This window comes from Nycticebus coucang, chromosome 24 (genome assembly GCF_027406575.1).
Source record: "Nycticebus coucang isolate mNycCou1 chromosome 24, mNycCou1.pri, whole genome shotgun sequence".
NCBI lineage: Eukaryota > Metazoa > Chordata > Mammalia > Primates > Lorisidae > Nycticebus > Nycticebus coucang.
The window spans coordinates 16786927-16796346 of record NC_069803.1 but is presented as its reverse complement, the minus strand read 5'-3'; the positions used below and the strand labels follow the sequence as shown (position 1 = coordinate 16796346).

The following is a 9420-nucleotide window of genomic DNA, read 5'->3' as shown; positions in this document are numbered from 1 at the left end:
CTTGCCTCAGCCTCCCCAGTAGCTGGGACTACAGGTGCCTGCCACAATGCCCGGCTATTTTTAGAGTTGAGGTCTTACTCTGGCTCAGGCTGGTCTTGAACCCATGAGCTCAGGCAATCCACCTGCTTTGGCCTTCCAGAGTGCTAGGATTACAGGCATGAGACACTGCGCCCGACCATGGTACCATCTTTTGGAGCAGGATTATGCCTGTCAAAATTCAGAGTCGACTACTTTTTGTGAAAAAATAATGTGATTGGTCTCCCCATGGGTAGCTTAGTTAGGGTGTGATTTTTCCTTTTCCCTAGGAACCCTCTTCCACCCAGCACACAGTATCTGGAAGTAGCTAGACAGAAGAGCAGAGTTAGGGCACCAATTCCCAACCTGACTGCGGACATCCAGACCAACGTGGAGCATATTTAGAAACACATATTCTCACATGTCATTTCAAATATGGTGCATCAGAGTTGAGGGTGGTGGTGTGGCAGCAGTGAGAATCTGTATATTTGAGCGCTACACAAAGATACAGTAAAGAATTCTTCTGTTCATTCCGGCATTCACTTGGGAATCCCTGTTGTCTCTCTGTGTTAAGTCAGACATCTGGGTCTGACTAGCCCCCAACTTCTAAGTTCCTTCCTTATAATATATGCTTGGAAGAGTTTTTTGAGGGGGAGGGGAGCATAAGAAATATTCCACAGTGTCTGCCTTTCATATATGGTACATCACCCTTATTAAAGTTTCTAAAACTGACAGCAATTATGGGCAGTCCCCAGGTTACAGATAGGGTACATCCCTGAGAATATCTTTAGGTCAGTTTTGTATATTACTCAGATTCCTGCACATGTACAGTAACAATAACAACAACAACAATAATAATACTCTAATGGCTCATATGTGGGAATGATTATATAATACTGAACTAATAATAAATAATAGTGATAGTAGCCCTGTACTATAATAATAAGTTGCAGAAATTGTTGCGTTTTTTAGTTCATAGGCTAATAGGTATGTCATGTTTATTTTGATCTTTGAAGAAATTAATGCCAACCTTTCCATTTCAAGAATTCACTATGTTGCATAGTAATAATTGATGTTTTCAGCAGAGCACCCCCTTTCCCATATTCATTATTCTCACTTTATAATTGTTCAGTAGCCAAGAGACTGAAGCCTAATGCTCTCCCAGTAAGTGATGGTGTCTGTCCTTCCTCCAAATAATTATTTCTACCTTCCTTTCCGTTATAAGCACCTTTCTTTTCACTGCAGGTTCATCTGGACGTTTGCATCAAAGGCACAGTCAAGAGAGTAAACAGAGATTCACAAAAATCAAAGAAAAAAAGTTACGACAAAAGTGACGCCGTGTTTAAGTGGCCATCTGAACAACAGGACGAGCCACTAGCAGAAAGATGCAAGACCTCGTGGGGTTGTTTGCTTGCTTGGAAGAAACTACTGCCCAGATTATTATTTTTTTAAAAAAACACTTTTTCTTTCTTTGCAGTTTTTGGCTGGGGCTGGGTTTGAACCCACCACCTCCGGTAGATGGGCCGGTGCCCTTCTCCTTTGAGCCACGGGCACTGCCCAGCTGCCCATATTATTACTTTAATTGTAAGTTATCCTAATGAGAAACCTTGGGAGCTCACTTATAAACATGGAATGCTAAAACGAATGAGTCGTTTATAAACCGCTTGGGGAACTGTACTACCACAATTGTCATTATTAGCTACACTTGGGAGGTGCAGATGACAGACAATTACTCAATGGGCCTGAGTAAGAAGTGGTTATACTTTTGCAAAAAATGTAATTATCTCGGGGTGGCGCCTGTGGCTCAAGGAGTAGGGCGCCCGTCCCATATGCTGGAGGTGGCTGGTTCAAACCTAGCCCCGGCCAAAAAAAATGTAATTATCTGTAATCATTCTAGAAGCTGGAACTTTTGTCATAAATCTGATTTCTCATTTCCACTTGGATCTTTACATATACATAACTAAGTCTTTCACAAGCTGAAAAAGCTTATAAAAGCAAGTAATTTTTTCATAGAATTGTACTTGGTATTTTATCCGTGCAATTTGCTCCATTTATTTAAAGTAAACCATTCTACTTTTCACATTTTTCTTACTGGATTTTACTAACTGATTTTTCAGTGATGCAAAAGAATCATTTATTACAGCAAAAAACATATCAATTTTGTATCCATACGAATTACAGTTCACTTGTAAAATGCCCTGTCTCCATGTCAGTCAGTTATCGGAAAGGTTGCCAGGGCTAGAGACAAAATGGTTAGTCCACATCTGGTTTTTCAGAGAGATTATTCAGAAATATGAAAAAAAAAAATCTCCAGTTATAGGAGAGAACCACTTGGTTGTCCTTTAAAAATAGAGATTGGTTTCATGTGGACAAAAAGGAAAGTAAAGAGCTTCCTGGAGAAAGCTGGGAGGACGGTGAGCTGAGCTCACGGATCCTTGTCGGGGCTCCTTTGCTGCTGTCGTCAGAATTAGTTCTTCAATTTTGATTGTGTTTTGTGCTACCTACTAACAACTTGTCACTTTCACGCACGAAGATGCTGGGCTTCCATTTCTAGGGTAATGACACAGCCACTGACATTCCCAGAAACCAGCCTGACAGCTCTTCTCCTATAGGATTCAGAGGCCCTAGAACCCTTAAAAATAAAATAAAATGTCATATGTGGTCCCATCTTTTTATGTCTTGTCTTCTCAGAAGGCAGCAGCCATACAATTTGTGTTCTATGTATTTCTTTAGAAATTGCCTTTTTAAAGTATTCATTCAGGATTAAATGAATCATCTTTTTTTAATCCTGTATCACCGCCCTGGATTTTTTTAAACGGACTGAATCTTGGCATCTCTTTTTTGTTCTTTAGCTGAGGGTAATCTAAAGTAATTCCCAAAGCATTGTACAGAGGTCATTGCCTTATTCTGAGGTTTAAATCCGCATGTCTTCATGTTCATTTTGAAGCGTTTTGTTTACCGTCTGCAATGCACATCTCTGCAATGATTTTTGGGAGGGCTGAAACTTATTTTTGGCATTCTTTGATCTGTGCTGTGTCTGCCTTAATCACTCAGGACTCTCAAACTCCCTTCACTCTTTCTTTGTTCCACTTTTGGAGAGCTGGATAATCAGCGACCAGGCTGCCTGGCTGGGTAGTAACTTGATGACCTACAAATTGTGCCGCCAGAAACAGGCTTCTGACGTCTTTCAGGGTTAATTTTGACCTATACAAGATGAAGATACTACCAGCATGTATTTCATAGAAGTGTTTGATAAATTTTAATTGTTACTACCCTCAATCCTTTAATTCCTGCTAGAATGTATGTGCCTGATTCAGATGCCTTGTGATAAATATCCAGGAAAATTTTCATAACTTTTCTGCAGAGCAGAAACTGCTGAAGGTAACAGGAAAAGGCATCAGAGAGCTAGGGTTGTGTGTTCCCAAATCCCTGACTCCTACCTGAGAAATGTCAGGATGCCGTTTACCCTTTTGTTAGCCTCCCTCTCTCTACCTTGTCAAAATCATACTGAATTCTTCTCGACTTGATTCCATCCTGTACCAGAGAGAACATCACCCTCCTAATCTTTGGTAGTGACACTGGATTCCAAGAAGTGAGTTGCTCCCCAGTCACTGAGCTGCCCCACAGCCTCGCTCAGCTTCTCTTCCTGCAGCTTTTAATTTACTTTTCTTTTTTTTTTCTCACTTCCGCTACTGGGCCAGCCTTCAAAGTGATCCATTCCTGTCTGGCCTACACATCTATTTGTAGTTTGTAAAGACTGCTTTCAATAAATATCCAATGTGCTCAATACTACTCTGAAGCCAGTAAATGATCTAATACGTGCCCACAGAGGAGGAAAACTCAATTCAATTCAAGTTGGGGGGAGGGAGAATGAGGGAGAGGACAGAGGTGAGGAGGGGAGTTGGGGGTACTCTCAATGGGCACAATGTAGGGGTGTATGGCACACCTTCTGGGTGTGGTTCACAACTGGAAGAGGGACTCTGCCTAACAAATGCAAATATTGTAAGCTGGTTGTTTGTACCTTCACATTAACCTGAAATAAAACAAAACGAAGCACAACAAAGAAACAATGGCAACAAGGAAAAGAACACAGACTGGAGGGCTTAAACAACAAGACTATTTTCTCACAGTTCTAAAGGCTGGAAGTGCAAGATCATGGTGCTGGCAGGGCTGTCCTTGGCTGCCAAGTGGCCCTTTGCCGCCTGTTCATGTGGTGGTCCTTTGTGACACATGGTCTGCTGCTGCTCTGTGTGTCCAACGCCGTCCTCTTCTTGTTTTTATTATTTTTAAGTTTCAGCTGAATGTGGGAGTACCTGTGGTTTAATTGCATAGTTTGCTTTTTCAAGATTCAAGTCTGGATTCTACCTGCGCCCGTCACTCAGGAAGTGTGCAGTATACCGGAGTCGTGTACCCCTGATCTCTCCCCTGTCATTTAATTGAGTTTTCCCCCATAGCAACATCCTCCTCTTACAAGACACTGGTCGGATTGAATTAGGCCACCCCTATGACCTCATTTAACCTGAAGCACCTCTTTAAACGCCCTCTCTACAAATACAGTTGCAATTTGAGCCCCTGGGGGTTAGAGTTTCAACATAAGCATTGTGGGGTGGTTGCAGTGGTCGGAGAGAGGAGAGAATTCAGCCCATAAGACTTGTACGTAATACCTTGTCTGCACTTATACCCCAGTCATCTTTCTAAAACAAGAGATCGATCTTGCTAACCTTCCATTTTGAACATTTTACATTTTCTCTGCTGTCATTAGGATACATCCATGTTACTTTGCACGGTATTTGTGACCCGGCTCACATAGATTCCTTTAATAAATGGACTGAGGCTATTTGGAATGTTCCACCGAGGATGATTAGGCTGGGAGGAAGCTCCTGAGAAAGGGCTCTGTCATCTAGAGACCCTTGGCAACAGCGGCAAAAGGCAGGCGTGAACCATGCTGCACGTAGCAAACCTGCAATCCCTCATCTAGCCTCTTCCTCCTTCCCGGGCCTTTTTTTCACTACTTCCTCTCCTTCCTTTAACCCTAGAAAGTATTTAAGCATCTTCTGTATATTTCATTGTCTCTTGAATTTTCTTGGTTAGAAAAGGTTATTTTCTTTTGGAAAGTTCTTTATCTTCTCCTCTTTCCTTTGTGGGCTAACTCCTTCTCACCTGAAAACGTCTCACATTTTACCTTTCCCACATAGCTTCCCTGGCGTCTTTTTTCTCATGGTGACGCTTTTTATGTGCAGAAATTCACGTCTATCTCAGCAGGCATGAGCATGCATTAAAACTACTATTTATTTGTATTTCTGAAGTGGCTTGACCTTGGTTTATTCTACTAAAATGTTTTGTACTTAATAGAAATTCTGTGCATGTAATAAGTGATGCCTTGAATTGTGTCTCGTGTGTGATTATAGGGCAATAGTCACATGTTGTTTTCTATAACAGAGAAAGAATCAATCAGAATCAGGAAGTGATAACCTAAAATGCTACTGTGCAGGCTCAGCACTTGGAGCACAGTGGTTAGGGTGCCAGCCACATGCACCGAGGCTGGCGGGTTTGAGCCCGGCCCAGGCCAGCTAAACAACAATGACAACTGCAACAACAAAAAAAAATCCGGGCATTGTGGCAGGTGCCTGTAGTCCCAGCTACTTGGGAGGCTGAGGTAAAAGAATCACTTAAGCCTGAGAGTTTGAGGTTGCTGTGAGCTGTGATGTCAAAGCGCTCTACCCAGGGTGACAGCTTGAGACTGTCTCAAAAAAAATGAAAGTTGCAACTGTTCATCTATATTTTCGCTGATATCACTCAGGACCAAAGTGACTTGACCAGAGAGTCAAGTCATATGAAACCAACATTATCGAAGTAACTAAATCCCTGCTGTTAATCCTAAAATATAGTCTTACATTTGCTAAGTCATTTTGGTTTTACAATAAACCTTTTTGAATTAATACCAATATGATTGGCCAGGATGATATGGAGACATTTAAAATAGTTTTGGGGCATAATTTTCAAGAATGTAGAGTTTATATAGACCTGGTTTGAGTCTGAGGGTAAAAGTATTCTTAACACATTTCTGCCTTTGGATCTTTATAGAAGAATTGCAGATCTATACAGGATAGGACTCCGATATTAATAATTGCCTTCAAATAGAGATTTATACCTCATAAAATGCCTTCCTAGGCTATTGAAACTTACAATGGCAAATTAAAGCTATTTTAGAGCTACAAAAGAAGTCAAGATGAGCTTCTCCTGTGCTTAGGAAAAGGGATTGATCCTTAATGAAAAAGTTAACTTTTTTTTTCAAAAACCGTACTTTCCCAAAATGTTGCAGATCAGTTGCAGCAAACAGAATGGCGGCCATCAAGGTCAAATGTCCCTCCAGGCTCCTCTTGGGTCACAGCAGCTGTGTGGAAACAGCTGCAGTTTCGATCAGGGCTATGAAAGTGAACGTTTTAAAGGATGTAATTGGGCTGCATACCTCACAGCACCAAGTATAGGCAATTAGGCAGCCCAAGCTAGCCTCACTTTTGATATTTGAAGCATGTTGCTTCAATATTAAATGTAAATAGAAACTAGATGATGTCATTGTTTCACTAGAAAACTTGTAACCGTGACCCAGCACCTTTTTTAGGTGACTTTTTTTCAAGGATGTTCGTATTTCTCATGATGCCTTTGTCTGAGTTAAACAGGCCTGTTCTGTTCTGAACAGTGTATTCCTTGTCTTTGCTGCGGAGCTGGGAACAGATGTTTATGTCCCGATGTTTACTTGTCTTTCCCCTCGCAGGTTACTGCTTCGGGGCTTTCAATTATTGAGGGCTTTGCGATACCTGTTTTTCTATTATGTGTTTGAAAAAGGCTCGGCACTTCAGTGGGTGTTTCATTCGTTAGAGGAATCTTCTTAGTGTTTCTGACAAAAGAGAGGAACACAACAGGGAAATTATATATAATATTTTATTTCATATATAGAAAGGAGTGATGTGACCAGTGCTTTTTCTGTCAGCACAGATCTTAAGTAAAATGATGCCTTACATTTTAGCCATGAAGAAAATCATGCAAAGCTGATGCTTCTGATTAATATCATCATATATTAATAACAGCTAATTAACTTTCCATTGAAGCACAGCGGCTAGATTATATGATCTTTGCATAAACTTTACTGTGATAAAAGTGACCAACATGTTAATATGTTTTTGCTTTAACGATTATTAGTAATTAATTCACTTACAGCAATGCACTGCATGTTTATAGAGATGACCCGATTACATCAATACATTTTTTTTTTTTTTCATATGGGATAATAGGCATTTTGTTATAAATTGTGTAGAAGATCATGTTTTCAGTCACTTTCTGGGGTAATCCACAGAAGAACAGATCTGTTCTATATCAGAAAAAATGACATTTTCTTATTGATTAAAATCATAATAATTTTCAAGGAACATAGAATATTATTAACCTATTAAATATGCAACTATAGTATTAAGAAGGAGAAACTGGATATCTGTGTAAATGTGGAGAATAAAAAGAAAAAAGATATATAATCATGAAATAAATGCGTACCTTAAATATCAGAAATTTAGGGAGAGATAGACTCAATTTTAGAAGGGAATATAAGAAAGATTAAGCCTCAAGAAAGAGAAACCAGCAACACACCTACCCATTTCAGTTGAACATAAAACAGTGTCCTCCTACCACTTAAAGCAGGAATGACAGGTTTTCTATTAACCTCTGAGTAACTGGAAGGTACCCTATAAATGACCAAATTCTGGAATCTAGGGAGAAGTCTCATTGCTCTCAAGTTTACCAAGGATCAAGTGTCGAATAATGACCATGTAGAGTGAATGGCTCCTGCACAGATTATCTTCTGGCACAGAATCTTTCTGAGCCCAAGTGTCACCTTGTGGCCCTGGATAACTGACATCTTGAGGGGAGATCCAGAAGATCTCTGGGGTTCCTCTGCTGCACTTTTCTTTTGTGTTGTTGGGGATTCACTGAGGGTACAGAGAACCAAGTTACATTGATTGCATTTGTTAGATAAAGTCCCTCTTATAATTATGTCCTGCCCCCGAGAGGACACTGTGACCCCTACTCCCTCCCCTCTCCCCACTCCCTCCCCACTTCCCTCTCCCTCCCCACTGCCTCTCCCTCTTCCCTCTCCCTCTTCCCTCTCCCTCCCCACTGCCTCTCCCTCTTCCCTCTCCCTCTTCCCTCTCCCTCCCCCAGTCTCTTTCCCCTTCCCTCTCCCCACTCCCACACCCCATCCCTCTCCCCAGTCCCTCCCCTATTCCCTTTCCCCTTCCCTCTCCCCACTCTCCTCTCCCCTTCCCTCTCCCCACTCTCCTCTCCCCTTCCCTCTCCCCACTCTCCTCTCCCCTTCCCTCTCCCCACTCTCCTCTCCCCTTCCCTCTCCCCACTCTCCTCTCCCCTTCCCTCTCCCCACTCTCCTCTCCCCTTCCCTCTCCCCACTCTCCTCTCCCCTTCCCTCTCCCCACTCTCCTCTCCCCTTCCCTCTCCCCACTCTCCTCTCCCCTTCCCTCTCCCCACTCTCCTCTCCCCTTCCCTCTCCCCACTCTCCTCTCCCCTTCCCTCTCCCCACTCTCCTCTCCCCTTCCCTCTCCCCACTCTCCTCTCCCCTTCCCTCTCCCCACTCTCCTCTCCCCTTCCCTCTCCCCACTCTCCTCTCCCCTTCTCTCTCCCCACTCTCCTCTCCCCTTCCCTCTCCCCACTCTCCTCTCCCCTTCCCTCTCCCTCCTCTCTTCCCTCTCCCCACTCCCACACCCCTTCCCTCTCCCCACTCTCCTCTCCCCTTCCCTCTCCCCACTCTCCTCTCCCCTTCCCTCTCCCCACTCTCCTCTCCCCTTCCCTCTCCCCACTCTCCTCTCCCCTTCCCTCTCCCCACTCTCCTCTCCCCTTCCCTCTCCCCACTCTCCTCTCCCCTTCCCTCTCCCCACTCTCCTCTCCCCTTCCCTCTCCCCACTCTCCTCTCCCCTTCCCTCTCCCCACTCTCCTCTCCCCTTCTCTCTCCCCACTCTCCTCTCCCCTTCCCTCTCCCCACTCTCCTCTCCCCTTCCCTCTCCCTCCTCTCTTCCCTCTCCCCACTCCCACACCCCTTCCCTCTCCCCACCCTCTCTCCCCTTCCCTCCCCTCTTCCCTCCCCTCTTCCCTCTCCCCTCCCTTCTCCCCTCCCCTCTTCCCTCTCCCCTCTCCCCACTCCCCCATTCCTCTACCCTCCCCTACCATGTACTGGGTCATCACTTGTTCTCATACCAGAATTGAGTACATTGGATTCTTATTTCTCCATTCTTGTGATGCTTTACTGAGAAGAATGTGTTTCAACTCCATCCAGGTTAATACAAAAGATGTAAATTACGTCTCCATCTTTTTTAATGGCTGAATAATATCCCACGGTCTACATAT

The 9420-nt window shown here is 43.4% G+C and overlaps 1 non-coding gene across 1 annotated transcript; it reads right to left on the bottom strand.

The window, feature by feature from the left end:
• Positions 1-6311: 6311 nt before the first annotated feature.
• On the bottom strand, positions 6312-6446 carry LOC128576593 (small nucleolar RNA SNORA16B/SNORA16A family). Its single transcript, XR_008377435.1, has one exon. It is a non-coding gene; the product is annotated as a small nucleolar RNA SNORA16B/SNORA16A family (small nucleolar RNA).
• Positions 6447-9420: the final 2974 nt, after the last annotated feature.